General features: G+C 44.2%; 1 protein-coding gene across 3 annotated transcripts in view; it reads left to right on the top strand.

The window, feature by feature from the left end:
* The window catches only part of mtus2a (microtubule associated tumor suppressor candidate 2a), a 78,868-nt gene that overhangs the window by 1,403 nt on the left and 55,487 nt on the right, over window positions 1–21,978 (top strand). For 2 of the 3 annotated variants that reach the window (XM_064350110.1, XM_064350108.1), the window contains exon 1: window positions 88–493. The exons of the other annotated variant lie outside the window; for it this stretch is intronic. The gene's annotated coding sequence lies outside the window, so the exon portion shown is untranslated. Of the gene's footprint in view, window positions 1–87; window positions 494–21,978 lie in introns of those variants that run through there. 3 annotated transcript variants of the gene reach the window in all.

Below are 21,978 nucleotides of genomic sequence, written 5' to 3'. Positions count from 1 at the left end.
TGTGTGTGTGTGTGTGTGTGTGTGTATATATATATATATATCAGATTAATGGCTTACTGCTGATAGTTGTATGTACATAGTAACTTTTTAAAAATGGTCATTCAAATATTGCCAAGATACTGTTTAATGCTACCATACATCCTGTTTACTTATCAATCATGAAATATGCATTCCAACTGACGTCGCTACATCTCCAAACTCCCTTATACCTGTCTGGCATTTTCAAGACGTGGCCAACAGGGGGCAGGCTTGACATTCGTGATGTTAAAAAGCGCTCCTTCGGGAACATTGTGAAGCATCTTCGTGGAACAGGAGGGAAGGCAAAAGGTAGAGCGCTTCCCCTTATCGTTCTAGGGGCTGGTTAGTGGTTACCTGCCTCCCTCTCTGCTCCTATATCAATCCTATCTGCGTGCCGGAGAAGAATATTGTAGGAAACACTGGGAGAATAAATGCGCAGGCTTTTTTCATAAGACGTATGGTAGGAAATAAAAAGGTAAGCACAGTTTTGATCGTTAAAAGCTTTGCTCTGGAACAGAGGAATATATATCAAGAAAATACGTTTCTGTTTTGTGTAATTGCCTCTACTGTGCGCGGGCAAGTATCCTTAACTGCTCATCCCCAGGTGATTAAGCTTTTAGATTAATGTAGGGCGCGCGTCGATCATAAAATTAGAAGTATTTGTTGGCTGTAGACAATCGGTTCTTTGCAGATCGTATATATATTATAGTAATTTATTTTTTTTCATTTTTTATTGTTCAAATACGAATGTATTGTTTGTGTGATTTTGTGATAGTTGAATAGCTGGTTATATTTTTAATTTGTTTTGTTTTTTAAAATAAAAAATAAATACCTACAAATGTTTGTCATATGTAGGCCGTTTTGAGTGCTATCCTGAAATCAGACATGCATTGAACTAGGCAAGGGCGTAATTTACGGGGGTTGGCAAATATTTTAGTCCCAGAAAGTTCCCTTAGTTCTGCTAAAAAATCATATTCAAATATTACAAAACAGGCGAAATGATGTGATGTGATTGGGATATACTTATCAATAAAGGTGAGCCTTTGATGAGTATAAGGGCATGCCCCTGGACACCCTTCACGGTTGTAGTTCTCCGGGTCTATGCATTTCAACGTTAGATAGGGATAAATGTAACGCATCATACATGTAACACGGTCAATAACTTGTACACTTCTGCTACAATAGCCATTTCAGGTTTGTACACGCGCAGTTCAGCTCTCTACCGCATTGCAAATGAACGGAGCAATTCGACAATCTTCAAATACTTATTTTAAAAAATTGTTTTGGGCGATGTTAAAAATATGTTCGAATATAAGGCATTATTTTTATTTATTTTTATTTATTTTACTATAAATCAAATCATACATAATTTAAGCAGGTGTCTGTCCTTGAAAAGTTAGTTTGATTCCATGTGTCGTTTTTATCGGGTTGTTTGCTAGGTGACCAACAAAAACACGATGTCTCCGTCTGTATGTATAACGGCTCTAATATTTATGCCGCCTCTGGGATGCAATAACAAACAACGCGTTTTTGCTGTTATGTTTACAGAATGCAATCTAAAGAGAAAACGAGACGGTTTGTACCCAGGGAGGTCATGGAGAGTGCTTCATATTTGGAGATTAGGGACTCTAGATGGTGTTGAAAACCATCTACATGTCGGTCATGGTGTCCTTTTGGAGATACCTTGGGTATTTAGAATGGTGTTTAATATTTGTTTAAAAAAAAATTGTACTCATCAACGTGTTTGACTAAGTTTATTGTTTTAAGATAAATGTGTTCACCTAACGTGCTTGCTTGCTACGTTGACATAATATCATTTTATGGATGCTCCAAGTGATTAATAGAAAAGAAACCGCTACCTGGTCACAGGCATTTATAATGAGCACACACCAGATTGGTCTATATAGTAAGGTATTTGCTTTGTAAAACCTTACGTGTGTGCTAAGAAACAAACAAAAGCAGCTTTTCTCATCGATATGGACGCTATCACTACTCCCTTCATGGTAATTTACGAAGTTGCTTGTGCATCAATGTTTGAGCACGGTATTTTTTCATAAATAAAGCACCATGCTTTAAAATCTGAGCATGTGGCCACGCTCTTACCATTTGAAATGTGTTTTCTTGTTTAACATTAGTCTATGCAGAAAAAAACCTATGTGCATTTTAGGCCATTTTCAATTACTGTTAGAAGTATTTCATCCCTCTGTTACAATTATACCAAATAGGTTGTATGAATTTAACATCGTCTTGCTTGTCAGGCAATGACTACTGACATGTCAAGGTTGTTTGAAGTAAAATTTCATAGTGCTTGGCTATGTCTTTTGAGTAAATTAACAAAATCCAAAAACTGTTACATTTATACTGACTCACCTGTAAATATTCTCCTGTAAGTAAGGTATGTGACAACGGTTTTAACAAGGACAGAGCCTTGTTAAAAAAACACTGGTTTGACCAATATGGTATAATTTATGTAACCTACTGTAGCCTTTACTGTAAACAGCTTCATTGGCATTCTGTCAGGTGTTTTGGGGGCCCCAAAACTGAGTGTTGCTTGGGGCCCTAAAATTGCAAATACAACACATGGAGTGCGTTGTATTTGCAATTTTAGTTCCCCCGTGACGGGGAACACATGTAGGGAAGGGATGCCACCTACTCCAGTTCTCAACCATTCATTATATGGCTATGTATAATGATTCATTTGATGTCCGAATGTCCCCGTTCTCTAAACGGCATATAAGCACAATTTAATTAAGTAAAATATGAAATGTATGTAAGGGCTGTACAGCGGTGCAGTGGGTAACACTGTAGCCTCACAGCGAGAGAAATCCTGGTCCTGTATGGAGTTTACATGGAGTTTGTAGTTTCCATGTTCTCCCTGTGTCTGCGTGCGTTTCCTCCCACCGTCCAAAGACATGCAGGTAGGTTGATTGGAGTGGGTGAGTGAATGGTGTGTGTGTGTGATTAGATTGGCGGCCTGTCCAGGGTGTATTCCTGTCTCTTGCCCAATGCATGCTGGGATAGGCTCCAACACCTCCCGTATCCCTGACCATGAATATGCATGTATACATAATGGACAGATGGGTGGATGAAATATCTATGGTTGTAGTCCTGAATGGTTCTGCAAGCATTGTGAAATAAATTGTAGTCCAGTGTATATTGTGTGGTTCCTGGATGTCGTGACCCCCTTCAGAAACTCACTGCGGGGCGCACTAATGATGAGAGGAGCTTAGCTGGATTTACTGCTGACACTGCGCTTTATCCACCGTCCTGTTTGCTAGATCTTACAACATAAGCAATGTGAACATGATGACGGAGACCCCAGTGGAAGGAAATTTCTCTCCCAAAATGAAAAACATTTCAAAAAATGTTTTCTCCCTTTAAAATGGAAATTGTTGGAGAGGGAGAGAGAGCAAGCAAAGTGCAGAACAAGTTGAGTTAAATCCATTCCATCCATCAGAGAGGAGGAACAGTAAACTGGTCCGGAGCTGTAAATCTGACCAACCGGGCGGTGAAAGGAATAGCTGAGTGCTCGACTTCTTCTGTCATTGTTTGGTAAGTGCCTCAGCCCATTTATCTCCCGCCCTTCACTCACATGCAGTTACAGGCGGGGACTGATTCACTGTAAGCCTGAAGGGGATGAAGATCGAGCAGGGCGGGCCAAAAAGCATAAATAAAGCCAGTGAGCCCACGCACCAAAGGTACAGGTTTACTACTGTAGTAATGCATGCAGCTCTACTGCATTTACAATAACCCATTTGTGCGGCTGGATTTGAATCACGGAGCTATTCTCAAAAACGAGTACAACCCACTTAATTAACAAATATATTTAGTGTGACCCACCCCCTTCTTCAAATGCAGCGATATGCTAAAATAAGAAAGTATATGTACATGCACACTTTAGTGCAATGCATTTAATAAGTGCCATGTTTAATGGAAATGGGGCCAATGCCAGCGGATGTTAAATGAAACCGCAAATGGCATCCCTTAAACCATTTTATCACTTACTGGTAAATTAAATTAAGGTAAAGAATTCAGTGAAGGAGGGATACTAAGTATATTGAAAGCATGCACTTCCACATGGGTGTGGTTCCTGAGTTAATTAAGCAAGTAACATCCTTGCATGCTCAGGGTTGTGTATAAAAATGTTTGTCAAGCCTAGTTGCCCAATATCTTGGGTCTCATGGCTTGAAGAACAGACATAGGTGACTTGGAAATTGGGGTGGTTGTTGGCTGGAGCTTCGTTAACTAAGACTGCTGAACTTATCTATGTTTCACAAGGAGTTATGGCTAAGGCAATGTTGGCACGTAAGTCTGAGGGAAAGACATCATAAGCAAGGGGTGGGTGACTGGTTGAAAGCACGTGCTCCTTGACCGTAATGTCCTGGTCCGAGGTCCAAGGCAAAACCGATTAGCTGGTGAATCCTTTGACTGAGCTGAATCCTGTCATTCATGAGCAGGCAATTTCAAGAACAGAACGTTTGAGAGAATTTATGCTTGATGTTTCCTTTATTTCTGCACTTACTTGCACCTGCACCTTACAGTAGATCCCAAACCAGTTTGGGGATCTCTGCACCTGAGTGTTTAACCCAGAACTCATGGGTCGAGGAAACTCCATGGTATGATATGAGCGGTGGCCAGCCTGATGTGCCACACGGCATAGGGGTTTATCTGGCTACATGCGGCTGATAAAAAGGCCCTTTGATGTGCTCCTCTCCTGCTAGTAGCTTCTGTTGAGTCAGGTTCCTGTATTTCCATCCTTCGGGCTACGCTTTCCCCATGATTGATCACAGCTTCCATTGAAATGAGTCTCCTATCTCATGCCCTTATCGATCACCCCCCCCCCCTCCCCAAACACACACACACACACACACACACCCTGCCTTTTCACAGCCTTGCACCCAATTCAGCAGTGGCTCCTTTGAATATTCTTTGTGTTAAAGCACAAAATTGAACTGTTGGAAAGGGGTTACATGGCATAAAAAGATCATCTTAGATCTACTCCTTTATTTTGCTCAACAATTTCTATGGCAGTGACACGCCTCAGATGTAGACATTGACCTCTTGAGTATCGTATCGAACAGTACAGTCATTTCTTTATTTTTTAAATTTCTGTAATCTTGAAATTATGGGTCTTCTTTCAGATTCCGCGGATTATTGAACCAGAAAGATGTTTTCTTTTAATAACCACCCGCTTCTATTACTGCACTGGAAATAATGAGAGGGAGAGAGAAAGAGAAGTGATTAAAAATAGCTGTTCCTGAATCTTTGATGCAGCTCGTGTTGGTGGTTCTCATCTTTCAAAGGAGGGGAAAACACCTAAGGTAGGGGAAAGATGAGCTCAGTAGATGTTTTTAGAGCTCCTCTGTCTAAAACATTCAACTGTGCAGTCATATGACATTTTCCCTGATGTCTGCTCCTATTTTTTACTTTCATCTGCCTTTGGCAGTTGAACTTAACTCAGAGGAGATGTTGCGTAAGTCTGAGTGCAGTCATTTCAGTCACCTTTTATGCATCCCTTAATTTGGCCAGCGCTTGCACTCTGGTTTTCACAGGATGAGCAGCATGTGTGGACCAGTTGGCTAATCTGTCATTAATTTTATACGAAGGGTGTCTTTTTAATCTTTTCTATAAATTTGGTACCCAACATGGGGCTGAACATGTTCATCTTCCACCATAATTTGGAACGACCAATTATCTGCGGCTACATTTATGTGCAAACTCCACTGCTGATTCGGGAGGGTGTAGAGATCCGCAGTTCTCCCCCAAAACACGTGGTGCTATCAGCTGTTCTTTTCACATTAGAGACTACAGCCAAGCTCTCACAGCGGAGTCGGAGAAGACATACGCAGCTTTAACATGCAGTCCATCTGTGTCCTGATTGACCAGCGGGGGTCGCTATAGAGCGATGGAGTGCGGACCACTAACCGACTGAACTCTCCCATTCCCTGGGGGACGCAGATGTCAGTTGCATCTCGTGCTACGGAGCTGCCGGTCACAGTCAGCGCTGGCATGGTCTGGATTCAAACCAAGACCACGGGGCTCATATACTGTATGCACCATAGCATGATGTCTTACCCACCCAGCAGCATTCTGGGTATGAATGTCTGACTCCATTTTTCATCATAATGGATGAGGTGTGTCTATGCGTGTGTGTGTGCATGTGTGTGGGCGCGCGGCCATGTGCGTGTTTGTGAGCATTTGTTTATGATTCTGTTGGTTTCGGTTGTATCTTTGAAATAGTGGTCATATACTTGCCCTGACATGATTAAAAATGCTCTTTCCTGTCTCTAGAAGAAATTGAGAGAGTGAGAGACAGAGATATGGAATAGTTTTCCCGTGCTGACTGAGTGCCCATTTGATATTCCCAGGGTGGTTTAGTAATGACAGCCCTCAGACCACCCACTTCTCTCATCGCCGTCCTCTAAAACGACCTTGATGCTTCCATGCTGTGCTGAAATATGGGTTTGCCACCGCTGAGGGTAGGACTCACAGGCCCAGAGAACACTGCTGTTACTACACTGCAAGTATATGATCTGTGTGTTTTTTTTTTAAATACGGGAGTCATTCTTTCATGATCTGACGGGTCGGATCGTATTCCCCCGGAGACCCAATAATCACTTCCTCATCCCTATCTGCCTCCATCACACACATCCACATGACCCTTTAATTATTCACAAGACTTCTCCCTTCAATTTCATTTGCCTCTCCCTCCACTCCCTCTCCCCCATCCTTACTCTGGCCAGTGCCCCTTTACCCCCCCCCCCCACCTACCCCACACCCCATGTGCTGCTTTCCTTATTGTCTCCCCTAGCATAGCTTAGAGCAGGCGCCACCCCTCCCTTCCCCTGAAAGACCCACGTTTAAATGTCGTCTAGCATCCCTGGTAGGAGAGGTGGAGATCTGATTGGAGTGGTCGTCCCCAGAGGATAGTTCAGTCTCCTCCAATGGCGGTGAGGAAGGGAAGACGTCGCCTCAGAAAGCACATTGAGAGAGACCACCGGGAGAACCTGGCTGCTGGTGCGCGGGAAGCTGAGGCTGTGCCAGCAGAGCCGGCCTTCACCGGTACTCTGGCTGCTACGCTCCAGAGTCAACCTTTATATGAACAGATGGGAAAAGCACATTTTCCCTTAAACAAACAAATGTGCCCATTTTATTTTGCATTTTTGAAATGCCAGTGCAATGCCAAGAGAGAATATGGGCGACCCATAATGTGCCTGTCATACTGTATGTTATAATTAAGGTTAATCTACCCCCCCTCCCCCTCCCTTCCATTCACCTGTTCTACTTCGCTTATATGGGTTTTGGAATGGGGAATTCCCAAGCGCACACCTATTGTGCCTCATAAATATATGCATGTATTACATTTCTTGAGTACAGTCCTCAATTTTTTAGGTCAGCAGTATATCTTAGATGTACTTGTACACGTTTTGAAAAAGTGGAGGCCTAGAGACCCCATTGTGAGAAAGCTGGTCAGATCAATTCAGACCTAAACTAGCTAAGCTTTCGCCGCCAGCAAATCAAAATTAATTCAGAGCAGGTAGGGGTCTTTTCCACTGTCAGCTTCCAGCTGTTCCCCACTGTCATACAAAGGCCCCTGAGGAGCATGAATCCCAGTATGCTGCTTTATGTGCTGTGCTGCAGAAAACCTGAAATCAGATGTGCATATTATTCTGTGCAGGAGAGTGATCCGTGGATTCTCGGACTAGATGTTAGGGCCCTATCAGAACAGTGGGACAATCTGAGAACATTTTTCTGAGTGGGAGACAGCCAGCCGTATGAGGACACGCTCGCTAAATTCACCTCCCATTTCACACAATCATCTCCTGTTTGTTTCCTTCCCAATTTAGAATGGCTAACTATGCCCTGCTATAATGAAGTTCCAGCGGTGCCACTTGCACCTGTGCACAAAGTGCATCTGTAGCCTGTGCTTTTTCACTTTACACTTTGCACTTGCACTTGAGCCAGTGACTGATTTACACTCTGTGGGATGAACAGCACTATGAGAGCGTTAGCGTTACTGTAGCATCTAACTGATGATAACTTGCAGCCTGTAGATGCCGGACATGATGTTGGGAGCGAGTAGTGCAGTGGTGACCCATGGAACCCCAGCCAATTTTAACCCACCTCACCCCTTCTGGGAAGAGGCCAGCTGCTTTCCATCATTGAGAACTCTAGTGCAGTTTAATTAAGGACATACACTACATGGCCAAACGTATGTGGACATCTGACATCCAACATCTCATCCAAAATTATGGGCAATAATATGGTAGTTGGTCCACCCATTGCTGCTATAACCACCTCCACTGTCCTGGGAAGGCTTTATACTAGATGATGGAACATTTCTGTTGGGATTTGCTTCCATTCAGTCAGAAGAGCATTAGTGAGGACAGGCACTGACTGGCAATTAAGCCTGGCTCACAGTTGTCTTTCCAATTGATCCCAAAGGTACTGGATGGGGTTGAGGTCAGGGCTCTGTGCAGGCCAGTCAAATTCTTCCACACTATTCTCAAAAAAAAATGTCCTATATGGACTTTGTCGTGTGCCCGTGGCATTGCCATGCTGAAACAGGAAAGGGCCTTCTCCAAACTGTTGGAGAAGCAAAGAATAATCTAGAATGTTTAATCAACTTAATTAAACCGTATTTAACCCTCTGATATTGAAATGTGTAAATTAAATACATCACAAACATTCTATTTTCAGACACATACAAATAAATACAACTAAATGCATACATAATAAATGTGCAATAAATGTGTCTTACACAGAGTGTGGGGTGCAGATGAGGCATGCCAATGGAACATGGTTGAAAAAGAGCTACTCTGCACCTCAATACAACCTCCCCTCCACCTCTCTACCCATCCAAACCCTCTACTGACACAAATGGAACCTGTCAAATCTATCAAAACACATTTATTTACATTATCTGAAAAGGAAATTATTTTCAGTTATGCGCAGGGATAAAAAAAATAGTCACAAAAAGATCAACTATGCTTTTTCAATTTGCATTTTGATTTGCATCATCAAAATGGTGTTCAGTTTAACATTATTTAAATATGTACAGTCTACGTGTAGTGTAATGTAATGTCTACGTGTGTCACGCATAGTAATATGACACTTTGCTCCAGATTAAACATTGGACTGGAGCTGCATTTTTGGACAAAGGAATGCTGGAGCTAAATGAAATGAAAACTGTCAGGCCAGCCACTGGGCCGTCTGACTATTAACCCAGCAAACTTTCAACATTGCAATGCATTCCAGCTTCAGAAAAGTCTATTGATAGCGAGACCCCCCTGCTTCCTATGCTGGTGAATCACCTCAGTTTACTGCGTCTGGTTATGCACATGCGTAAGGCGTCAGCATGTAAAAGGAAATAATGATTGCCATGGGAAGTTTGTCATGTTTGTGCTCGCCCTGCTGTCCTGCCCTTTGTTTCGAGCTAAGAGGCTCTGCATCTCTCCTCACTTAGCTATTTTGTGAAATGGCTTCATCATACCAAAGACAGGAGCTCCACAAGGACCAACCGAAATGTGGCTGCAGGGTGTGGCACCTTCATGCAGTTTAGTTATTCTTGAGGTTTTGTCCATGATGCACACAGAGAGAAAGCCTGATGCTTTTCAGTACAGCATTCTGTAGAGAAGCCCTTCGATGCAGCTCTGTATTCTTTCTGCCCTTAACCTGGCCTTAACTGGCTACCTTTTCAATTAATTAATATTTTTATTTTTGATGAGATGTTATCCAGTGCTGTTTGAATGCAATATGAGGCTGCAGTCACATGCGTATTCAACACCGTGCAGTGAATTGGCAATGGGGTCCGCCACATTATAAATTCCTTCTTAGGTCCTTGTGGGTGGAGCACATGGCAGCAGCATCATTGTTCTTTGTGTAGTGGCATGGCTCAGCAGTGTCGGTCACACCCCTGACTGCTGATCCTAATTGCATCCTCTTTGTGTGTGTGTGCGTATATTGCTTGCACTGTGCTGTTGTGTGTTGTGTGTTTGCGTTAGTTGTGCTTGCTGCGTGTGTGTCTGTGTGGTTATTGTGTGTTTGGGCGTGAGTGTGTGCGTGTGTGTGTGTGTGTCGTGTGTGTGTGGTTTTGTGTGTGTGCGTGTGGTGCGTGTGTGTGCGTGTGTGCGTGTGCGTGTGTGTGTGTGTGTGCGTGTGTGCGTGTGTGTGTGTGTGTCTGTGTGTGCCTCAGAGAGGTGCATCAGTCTGAAGCAGTGATTTGCCTTTCAAACAGCCCGGCTGTATATCAGCGTCTGCTGGGGAATGTGACAGATGCAGGCCTGCCACACGGTGCATAGTGAGGAGGCTCCCTGCTGGAGGTACAGGCTCCTCTCCTGACCCGTGCACTGGTGGCATGTGCCCATGAAAACCCAAATTCACAGCAGAATGGAGGATTCTGGGAGGGATTTTCTGAGAGCAAGTAGTGAGATGTATGTGAAATGGGATACAGGACCCTGGACAGTACCCACAGAGCTGCATAGAGAGAGAGGTGGGGAGAGAAAGGGGAGTGAGAGAGAGCGACAAAGGGAGGGAGAGGGAAAGAGAGAGACCGAGGGAGAGAGAGGGTGAGGAAGGGGAGAGAGAGACAGAAGGAGACAAAGGGAGAAAGAGGGAGAGGAAGGGGATAGAGAGAGACAGAGGTTGAGAGAGGGAAAGAGAGAACAACAGACAGAAGAAAAACTTGAAATTGGAATGAGGGAGAACATTGGAACCAGTGGGTCTCTATAAAGCTGCACACCTATTGGCTGAACCTGGACCGCACCCCCATCCTCCACACCCTCCACTCCCTGCACACACTTTAACTGTTTGTGCTGCCCAGGTGGCAGGTAGCAGAAGATGTCCATATTTTCAAATTGATGTAGGATACAGCCTCATGAGTGTAATTCACACACACACACACACACACACACATACTCTTTTCAGTGCTGGCACTCAGTTGCACAGAGAAACTTACACCACTTACAATCTTTATATAATATCCATTTATACAGCTAGACAGTCATCAGTGGCTTTGAATAAACAAACAAGCAATACATTTAGAGTCATCCACCATTTTCTGCCTTTTCTCAATTTAGTTTTGTAGTGTCTGGGCAATTTGCAGATAGCCTATTTTTAACAACGCTTTCACAAGTGGAAACATGGTCTGCTGACAAACTGCCAGTGCCCTGTTCCATATTTCCAAACTGTGATACTCTATTATTACCCCCAGCAAGATATAATATTTCATTCTATCTTGTATAAGAATTATTTAAGACTGCAGCTTCATTCTTGATGGAGCTTAATATATGCATCTAGGAAGTAGAATAATACACTGATTTGCTCCATAGGGGTCTGCGTAAGTGAGTTAGATCAAATTGATCACTTATTGATCAAGAAACTTACTGACAACACACAAAAATGATAATGAATTTAACAAAAGATTTGTAAGAGGTGGCAAGTTTTCCTGTGTTCCTCTATGAAGTGGAGGCACTGGAATTTCCACCTACAGTAGAGACTGTTATTAGTCATTTTTAACGATGAAAAAGACCTTGGTTTACAAGCCAACACATTAAAAAAGGATAAATTGCAAAACATACACATTTTTAAATTCCAAATTAAAACCACGAGAACACTACAACCCAAATGTCCATTCACGTTACAAATAGCTTTCTCTGTTGGCAATTTTAGAAACCGGGAGAGAAAAACAGAGAGAGAGAGCAAGATAGATAGAGTGACAGAGAAAGAGTGAGAGAGAGGGACAAAGAGAAGGGGAATGTAAGGGGCAGATGGAGGGAGACGGAGTCAGAGGGCGGGAGCTGGGGTGGGTGCGGGTGGAGAGCGAGCTTACTGGGATGGGGAAGAAAGAAAGGAGGAACTGAACCGGTGTGAGGATGAATATTGTATGCATATTTATGCAGCAGTTAAAAGGATGAAGGTGATCACCTTTAACTGCTCAGCCGTTAAACACAATGTTGTGTTCACGATGCTACTGCCCACAGAAAATAAGAGAGGAGGCCCGGGTTCTCTTCGATAAGACAAAGCAGCCGAGGTGATGGTGGAGCGATGGGGCTGGGGGCAGTGTTACATTTTGATTCATTGTTTAATTTTTCATGTAAATCCCAGTCAGGAGGAGAGCTCCGCGCTGTGAAGTGATTGCAGCGCTAATTAGCGTGCCAGTTTGTAGATGGGGGCATGAGAGGGTGTGAAGTCACTGGGGACACAAAGATGAACAGACAGAGACTCTCATGCATGCACTGCACATGCACACACACACACACACACACAGAGGCACACACACATGTACACACACATGCACACATAGACACCACACATGTACACACACACGCACACACATGTACACACACATACACACACATGCACACACACAACACACATGTACACATGCACACACACACACACACACACACCCACGCACACACACACCCTCTCTGAGGTAATGCGGGTCTCCGACCCAGGCGTCTCCCGGCCCGCGCCCCTCGATTAGCGATACTGACGGAGAGGCGGTTTGGGGAGGGGGGGGGGGAGAGCGTGCGAGCAGGAGGTGCAGGAGGTACTGTGGGAGCGTGCGGGGAGGCAGCTCGGGGGCGGAGGGGTTAAGGCGCTCGTTCCCCTGATTTACTGCACGCGAGCTTGATCAGGGCTGGGGCGGCTGGGGAGGGGGAGCCGCGAACAGAGGGAAGGGTACGCAGTGAAAAACAAAGGGGAGGGAAATGACAGCGGCACTCGCGCTGGATCCCGGCTGGGCGGCTGCACGCTGGCTCTCGGGCAGGGTAAGTGTGTGTGCTCTTCTCAGCGCGCGCGTGTGTGCGTGGGTGCGTGTGTGTGTGTGTGTGTGCGGAGGGCTGCCGGGGTGAAGCGGGCGCATCGCTGCTATTGTGGGGACACACTGCGCAGCCTGTTTGTGTGTGTGTGTGTGTGTGTGTTTCGCTGTCTGTCTGGTCAGGGGGTTGGTTATTCATCGTTTTATATTGTGAGCCTGACTGCCATAAACACGATTAAACCACAGCCCCCCTTGCCACATGCATTCTGACGGCATGGTTGGTAGTGGAGTGGAGTGGACAGCCATTGTGTGCGCCCATGTGCTGCTGTGCCTGTGTGTGTGTGTGTGTGTGTGTGTATGTGTGTGTGCATGTATGTACGCATGTATGTATGTGTGTGTGTGTGTGTGTGTGCATTTATGTGTATCTGTTTGCATTATGGAACATTGACAAAGGTGCTCACAAAAAAAGCATTGGTTGAATTTGCATTCAATTTAAATTGAAGTAAAAAAACTGAACTGCATACACTTGATGGGTTATGAGGAAAAGAAAATTCCATGGAAAAAGTATATAGAAAAAATATGAGTGACATGTAACTGTAATCATCATGCGCACCACACACCATGTCTTCTTGCGAAGTGTGAACTTTGGTCTCCTGCCTCTCTTGACTGAGGGAGTCGTCCTTAGTACATCGGTGAATGCATTAGTCTGTCTGCACCTGGTCATTCTCTTCACTCTCGAGCTGAGTGTGTCCTTGTGCCGACTCGTGGAGGTGACATTCCCCATTGTGTGGAACGCTGCTCTTTGTGGGAGACGTGCCCGTGAGCAGTCTGTGGAGCAGAGCACCCCCTGCTGTCCGCACGTGTCACTGCATCGTTCATTCGTTCGGTGAGGGTCTGTGTGGTGAGCCAACGTGCTGAATCTTTGAACGGATTGCTTGGCTATGGAAAGCATCAGGATAAAAACATTTTTTAAAAGTTTTGACAAGTCTTAAATGTCTGCAATGTATTCTCCAGCTTCGCTCTAAGCATATTTTCTGTGTCTGGCTTTGTAAGGCTGGTTTTTTTCCTGCCAATAGCATTGTGTCAACTTGTAGCCACATGCTTCGACTTTGTAATCAATGAGTCTCTTGGGGCCATAAGATGGAATGTTCCGCATATATCTATCAAGCTTCTTTTCCTACGGGACTCCAGAGATGTACAATGTACATTCCACTGTTAACTGTGAGTGATGTTGAAGCTTCATTGTGAGTCATTGAATGAGAATTAGAGTGAATGTTGTAATAGCTGTTTGTGCTGGCTAGCTCCATAGATGAACCAATCATGTGCTACTGGGCTACTGGGCTGTTCACTTGCCTAATTTGAGGTCCACATTGCCCTAGTGGAGTTCCTCTGGTCGCACTTCAAATCTGTCACTTTTACCCAGGTAAAGATGTCCAGTGCAAAACGTCCTCACAGTCGAGGGTGACCAATGCTGCTGTTACCACAGGGAGTTCCTGACAAAGACGAAGCAAAACTCTAATCTCCAGTAGAAATATCGAACGTGGTTCTACTTAAATATTAATGCAAGCATAACATCTGTGAAATTGTTTTTATATGGTGTATTTTAAAGACTCTGTCCTTTCAAGCAGCATAAATTTCAACATTAGAACTTATCTAAGCTGAAGTTTACAGCTGTCTCTAGTATGAGCCCTGCTTTCGCTGACTCAGGTGGAGATCTGTTTTTTATATTATGATCAATAAGCAATTTTACGTCCCATGAACCATTACCTGCAGTCAACATTAATAGTGATTCAGATGTTCCCGTATATGGAATTTATAATGGCTCCGTCCTAATAAAGTTTTTCATAAGCAGGGTAGTCTCAATCCTGTGAAATATCTTTTGTTAAATTATAGCAACTAATTTCACCAAGCATTTCTTATCTGGTTGACAGTTTTAGAAAAAACTGTGCTGTCTCTGTGCTGTATACCATACAAAATACAGGAAACATGACAACTAGAAATATATTTTCACTAAATTTTAACAAGAAATTATCTGAAATTAAATTAAACTAAGTCAAACGACTGTATCAATGTCTTGTACTGGTGACACAAGTAATTGGTTCTCGAAATTTCTATTAATGTTGGATCTATCTTAGCCATGCTCAGTAGCACTTGATTAGTGGTCTCATTGCTGAAAATGAAAGTCATTAAAATATTTTGCATCAGCCCCTATGATGCCAAATTTGTCCATCTGGCCGAAAACGATGCCAAGTGACACATCTTTCAAGAGAAACACAACCCCAGTCTTCATGGTACCACACTGAGTGGCATGAATTTTTGGGTAGATGAATTATTGCACACGGATGATACTGAACGGGTTTACTGGCAATATGATTGATTACAGGAGACTCTGCGGCATGCAGCGATACAAGCATATCGCCCTTATCCCTCAGCAGGTGGGATTCATTTAGAGTGGGATTCATTTAGAGTCTGGGTTTAAAATACTGGCAGCACTCACTCCCTACCTGCTCACATTAACAGTTCATCTATCTGAACTCTGGTATGTGACCGTCTTCGGTTTCTCAGTAATGGGGCAATGGGAAAAGGACACTCAGCTTCATCAATGCGTTAACTCAGCCATTATGCAGACGACCTTCACAGTATGCTGAAATAGCATGGTGCCAGCTGATGGGAGCCCTACCTCTAACCAGATGGTGCTGATCGGAAATGCAGTTTAATAGTCCACCCCACCCCCCACACCCCCCAAAAAAAAAAAAACACACGCAACTTTGTCCTGTGTGTAGAAGAATTAATGAGATTGATTCTGATAGCACCCCCCTTCTCTTCAGACTAAGTAAAGTATCTCTGTGGGATATCCTCCGTCTCCCTTTCCCTTGTGTTGTCCTAGGCTGCGTTTTATTGACTGGCGGCTGTATCTGATTCAGTGGGGAATAGTGGCTGGTAATGAGGGGATTGACTGAAGTGCGGCGCTTTCGTTCTGCAGGTGAGACGCGCAGGCAAAGCCTGGAGGAGAACGTGGGCTCTGCTTCTCACGAGAGGGGGGGGGCATGACATCACAGATCACAGGATGAGGGTTCTTATTTGTTCTTATAAATGCATTCTGTTTTGAACTTTTTTTTGCTGGGAAAAGTTTTTTTTTTTTTTTCAAAAGATATGCAAGAGTGTTTTTACAAAGAGAGGACATGGAAAAGAGAGGACAGGGCATTGCGGAGCGAGATGCAGGCCAGGGGGGAAAGCACGGGGGCTGGCCGGCATGCGGCCTCTGATCGCTGAATCTCCCCACCGCACTGCAGATGCTGAGACGGCACTTGTTTAGCGTTGCCTGCTTCTCTGCCAATCAGCTCCTGACTTCCATGGATCCCGCCCTCCCCCCACCGCCTCTGTGGAGTCTTTCTTACAGCATTGTGTGCAGTTTACCGTGCTCTGGCTTCTGTGGTACAAGTCAAGTCAAGTCAACCGGGCTGCACCACATAAGGCTGGCTGAGTTATCTGGCAGCTGCTGCCAACTCTATGGCAGGAAGTGCCGGTCGGTTTCAGGCGAGGTCACTCCAGTGCAGGCCCGCGCGTGGCCATGTCTCATCCAAGCTTTGTGTGGTTGTGCTTGGGAAGCCTGAGCATTGCTATTCTCCATGGCTTTCCTTCATGCTCTTTTTCCGCACCTTTTCTTCCCACAACGCATCACTGCGATGACCTTTAGAGCAGGAATAGTCATCCGATTGCTCGCCGTCAAACAAATGTTATGACATTTTCAAGCTGTGCGATCGCACACCGTGCTGGCCCAGACGTAAAATCTGAACTCTCGGACAGAAGGTGGGAAAAAAGCAGACACCGACCGGTGTGTTTGGCGGTGCTGTTTGGCACCAACCCTTTTAGTCTTCCATGCCGGCGGGAGACCCGGGGTTCCGCCGCGAAGATCATCGGCCAGAATCTCTTTCGAAGAATTTCACGGTTCGCTATTACCTTATTTACTTGAGCGGCGAGCTTTTGCGCAGCCGCGCCTCTTCGCCTCGGTGTCTGGGGAAGCCCCGCGTTCACAGCTCATTTTCTGTCGCTGAATTTATGGAGCCGTACCGCAGTGCACCTGTGTGTCCCTGGGACACGGCTTCAGCCAATCAGAGCGTCGCCGCGTGATGTATACGAGGCGGCGCTGGCAGTCTGCCAGCCCGGGCTAATTGAGGAGAGAAAATGGGGATGAACGGAGATGCCGGGTGGGGGAAAAAAAATAGGAGGCGAGATGCCCGCTGTGGGAGGGGAGAGGAGGGGTAGGAGGGGGTTTTTTGTTGTTGTGTGGGTTTATTTTTGTATGTGAGATAACACCGAATTAATCCCGTCTGTGGAAGGCCGCGCATGTTATCACCTATACCAAGCGCCGCATGCGCTGCAGCCATAGGGCGTCTTTTTAATTCTCAAGAAAATACAGCGGCTGCGGAGGCTGGGCGGAGCAACAATTACAAACCTCAGTAAGCTCATTACCATCTGCGTGACATTGGCTTTCATGCACTGTTACCGTGTACGGGGTGCCCTGCTGGAGACCAGAGGTGAAACTTTGGATGTGTTTTTTTTATTATTTAATCAGCATAATAAATTCAGCTCCGGCAAATTTAATTAGATTTGTAAATGTCTATTAAAAGTAATTTTCTGGCTCACAGGACAGAACAGAGCTCTTTTCCCCAAATAATGTGCTACGGCAAGCACACACACTCGTAAACGAGCACGCATACGCGCACACACACACACACACACACGCTCACCCACACACGAGCACATCCGCCCGCACAAGTACATACACACGCACGCACACACACACGCACACACATGCACACGCACACAAGCACATCTGCACAGGTACACACACACACACACACACACACACACACACACAGGTACAGACAGACACAAACAAAGGCGGATACTGTGTCAGTGGATTAGAAGGGCGCTTGTGGTCGCTGCTGTAATTGCAGGTAAAAGGCGGGAGCGCTGTTTTATTTATGACGTCCAAAAGACGCCTTTGTGTGTGTTTGCTCCCTCCAGAGGGAGCCCAGCCATAAAAACAGACACATTTGCGGTGGGGGGAGGAGGGATCCATGGCAGCCACGTGCACTCGCTGAAGCCTGTGCTGTGATATAAAATGCTGGACAAAGACATTCAGGAGCAAAAGGAAAATAAAGAACAGAAAACAAATGGACAGCTGACTGAAAAAAATCAGGATTCTTCGTGGTAGAGAAACTGAAGAACTGTGCAAGCCAGGCACTAGCCTGATCTGATTCCGAGTTTATGAATTAAACATTTCCCATAATCTCCAGTGAGTACCATTCATGCATGTCCCTCGCTCCTTCTGTTGTGTTCATTTAAAATTGAAATTTCTTTTTAGGATGGTGCTATAGCTTCAAATAAGAGATGGTGTAGGAATACCTTCCTTAGTTTTTGAAACAACTAGGAAGACTGCAGCGATGGGGCCTTTTTAAAAATTCTGTTTATGAAAAGATCAGTAGCGACTTCAAATATCAGCCGAGCACAGCTAGATTTGATTAATTACCTCTTGATAAGAATTTTCATTGTGGACTTCTACAGTGTGTAGAGATGATGGTACCCCAGGGTTTTCCCAGGGAATTACGTGAGGATGTGAGTCGTGGACGCAGCTTGCTGTCTGTCGCAAGAACAATAGCTTGAATATCGAAACATAATTGCGTGCGCAGAAAGATGCTGTGCTCCTTTCTCCTCCTTTCCTTTTTGCCCCTTTATTGTGGTTGAGAAAAAATTGATCTTAAACTGGAGTGCAAAAAAAGAAACATAAGAAAGAAAATTCTAACTGAATATAAATTTAATATAAATTCAACATTTGTATACATACATTATTATTTTCTTTCTTGAATGAAAGCCCCCAAGGTCTACTCCCCTCCCCCCAACCCAGTCCCCTCAAAGCCTATTGGATTCATGTCAGTGCTCTATTACAGCAGCAGTTCAGAGGTCTCTCTGTTCGGTGAGCACTGAAAATGGAGGAGATGCTCTATACAGTTCCATTGTAGTGCCAGGTGTAGAATAGCAACACTGGGTTTCCTTTGAAGCCGGTGAATAACACGGCAGGTGTACAAAAGTGTACCTGTGCTCAGGTTTGGAGATGGTCCATGAGAGGTCAGAAGTGAGCTCACACCTGCGCTGAGTTTGGACTTCACAGGGAGACTTCCAGAAATGGTGGTGCTCCTGACCTTCCTTATTTTTGTCCTTATACAGCGGATCTGTGGACACACATGAGCATGTGTGTGCTTGTGTATTTGTGCTCATATGTGTGCGTTTGTGACATTTTCTTTGTCCACGTGTGTTTTTGAGCACAACGTCCACGCATAAAACAAGAAACGGCCCAAACAAGAAATTGTGAACGAAAATCTGCACGGCTCTTGTATGTGCACCAGTTTGTTTCTCACTTTCCCTGATCCCATTCCACTCTTTTTTCATCTCCATGGCAACCACCCTAGGAGCCACAGGACTGTTTAAAGTCTTGTCTGCATGGCCTGAACAGCAAGTCCTCAGCCAAGTGGGTTCAATGCCAGACACACTATTTGTTCTTAAAACTCAATAATGCTTTCAGGGCCATTTCACTGCCAGCCATTGTCTCTGCCTCTTGAACAATATAAGATGATAAGATGTCAGCATCTGTGTTGCTCCTGAAATGGATGGTGCTCTGGTTCTGTCCAAGTTATATTAATTTCCCAGCAACAAGGCTGGATTCTGGGCACCTGCACGAACAGCTGATACTGTAATGCCCTCATTACCGAGCAGCTAATGCGTTTTTGAGTGGGCAAGAAGTGACCTTGTTTCATTCAGTTTATTGCAGAAATCCCTCACCTGCCCTTAAACATTGTGTCTGTCAATGCCTGCGAACACAAGCTTATGTAAGAGTCATAAGGTGCCGTTTGGTTTCAGGAATAAAGAGTAAATACATCGCGGAGTGGCACCTGTGCCGCAAAGCCAGGCTTTGTCCTTGTTTTTTAAATGCATGCCAGATGTTGGCTGTATCGTTCAGAAGTCCTTTTTTTCAGCAGAGCCGGGGAAAGCATGTGTGCGATTGTGCTGAGGCGACACAAAGCCCGGGTCCTCTTTGTGTCGCTGCGCGGAACGTGCTGGAAGGTCACGAATGAAATTGATCAGCCACGCTTCCTTCTGCTCGGTTGAAATAATAGCCTTTGTCTGCATCCCCCCCCCCACCCCCCCACCCCAACCCCCCAAACATACCAGCAGGCTTTGTGAGGTGAGCCATCTTGATCCCCGTCTTGATTTGCACGTAATTGAATTCTCCATTTCAAATAATGTCTCGGGCCATTTACATTTCTCTCTCGCCCGGACAACCCACCCGCGCAGGCGCGAGCTAACGTGCTCTCCCTCGCGTTCTGTGATGCAGAATAATGGCTGTAGGGCGCCACAGCCACGCCTGCGACCGCCACAGCACTAATGTGGCCATAACTCAGTTAAAAGGCTTTCCATGCTGAGCGGCTGAAAGTGTGCGTTTTGTCCTCATAAGGCCTCCAGGCCCGAAAAACAGATTATTTTGGTCTGACCTTTTCTTTCTTTGGCTTTTTAAAAAAATTATTATTATTATTTTTTAAACATTGTTATTGTTATTGACCAATAATATGTAAACAAAAATTCTAATTTAGAATTGCCACTGGTGCAATGATTTTTCCCTGTAGCTCTGGAGCCCTGAAATTCGAACAACATGCACAGCACTGATATACACCCCCAAGATCCAGTGGCTATATTTCACACTCCAAGACACACAGTGTGATACTAGGCAGCTAGTGGTGACCTAGTGGAGGACAAGCACATTCCTTTGTGACATCACCTTGTGACTGTTTTTGTAGAGTATAGAGGGGAAGTGGAATTGGTCATTATTCCCAGTATGAATTTTACTAGAACCGGTTTTCTGTATTAGAATTCAATACTACAACATAAGAAGTGAACCCATTCTAGCTATTCTTAGCTAAAATTAGAGAACAGCCAGGCTTAACCTACTTGCTGCAATAGAAAAAATACTAAAATTTGAAAATACCACAGTTAGAGAAAGACTAACATGAAAATTGGAAAAACTATGTGCAGTCATAAAAACGAGTCTAACTATTTAAATTGTTAATCTAAAAACAATGAACGAACTATAAAATACTTCTACTACTAATTACTCCTCACACAACTACTAAAATGCCAAATTTAGAGCTAAAATCCAATATAGTGAATAGAACTGGAATGGAATAAGGAAATACTAATAAAGATTTACTGCTAAGCTAACCTAAAGAGAAAAAAATAGCTGTCCAGCCTGTCACAACTTGACCACAGGCGGTTTGAAATGAGCAGGGTCATTTTTGCAATCGTATTAGGTTGGTTTGAATACATAATATTTACCCATCAATCCAGAAGAGGGGCGGAGATGGGACATTGACTTGCTTACATAAAAAGCAGGTTTTTACCCACATCTACGTCACAGATGTGGGCTGGGCTCCAGGGTAAAACGAAACAAAACTTTTCATCTTTGGGGGGCAGTGCATAGCAATTTTTTTTGCACAAAATACAGCGGCAGGGCTTAATTCATTTTTTAGCAATATAATTCATGTGATGTGTCAAATGGAGAAGGGAGACTCGGCGTTAGAGCTCAAAAAAACATGATTGAGTGTTTATTACCCCGTTAATGTCTTTGTATTGTGAATTACAAACATGTGCTTGAGTAAAATTAAAATCAATTAGCTGACAGCGTAGTCCAGCTCTTTGATTGTGTGATATAACGTAGCTTAAATAAAACATGAACAAATGTTTTATTTCCCAATGGATTCTGTACCAATCAAGCCACACATTTATTATAAATTGTCCTACACTGCTAAATGTTGTGTTTTTTAATATTTATAAAATAGCCAATAGATTATATTGTTATAATCAACCCTCTTGTAAGATGCAAATGGTTTTGTAACTTATGGCAACTATTAGGCTAAATCTAAATGAGTAAAATGCACAAAACATGCCTAGAAACAGTGAGTGACCATTATACACTTTTATAGATATTTCCATACACTTTGGTTTCACCGTGTAGAAATTACAGCAGCTCTTTCTATGATTGCTACAGTAACAATTAAGCATGACCTTTCCCCAGTACCTTTCTAAAAAAGTTACCTGCTGCAGCTTTAATACCTGGTGCAGCAGTGAGGTTTTATCAGCTG

The sequence above is a fragment of the Anguilla rostrata genome, chromosome 9, assembly GCF_018555375.3.
Source record: "Anguilla rostrata isolate EN2019 chromosome 9, ASM1855537v3, whole genome shotgun sequence".
NCBI classification, from domain to species: domain Eukaryota; kingdom Metazoa; phylum Chordata; class Actinopteri; order Anguilliformes; family Anguillidae; genus Anguilla; species Anguilla rostrata.
Note: the sequence above shows the minus strand (reverse complement) of the source record. Positions and strands in the feature narration are given on the sequence as shown.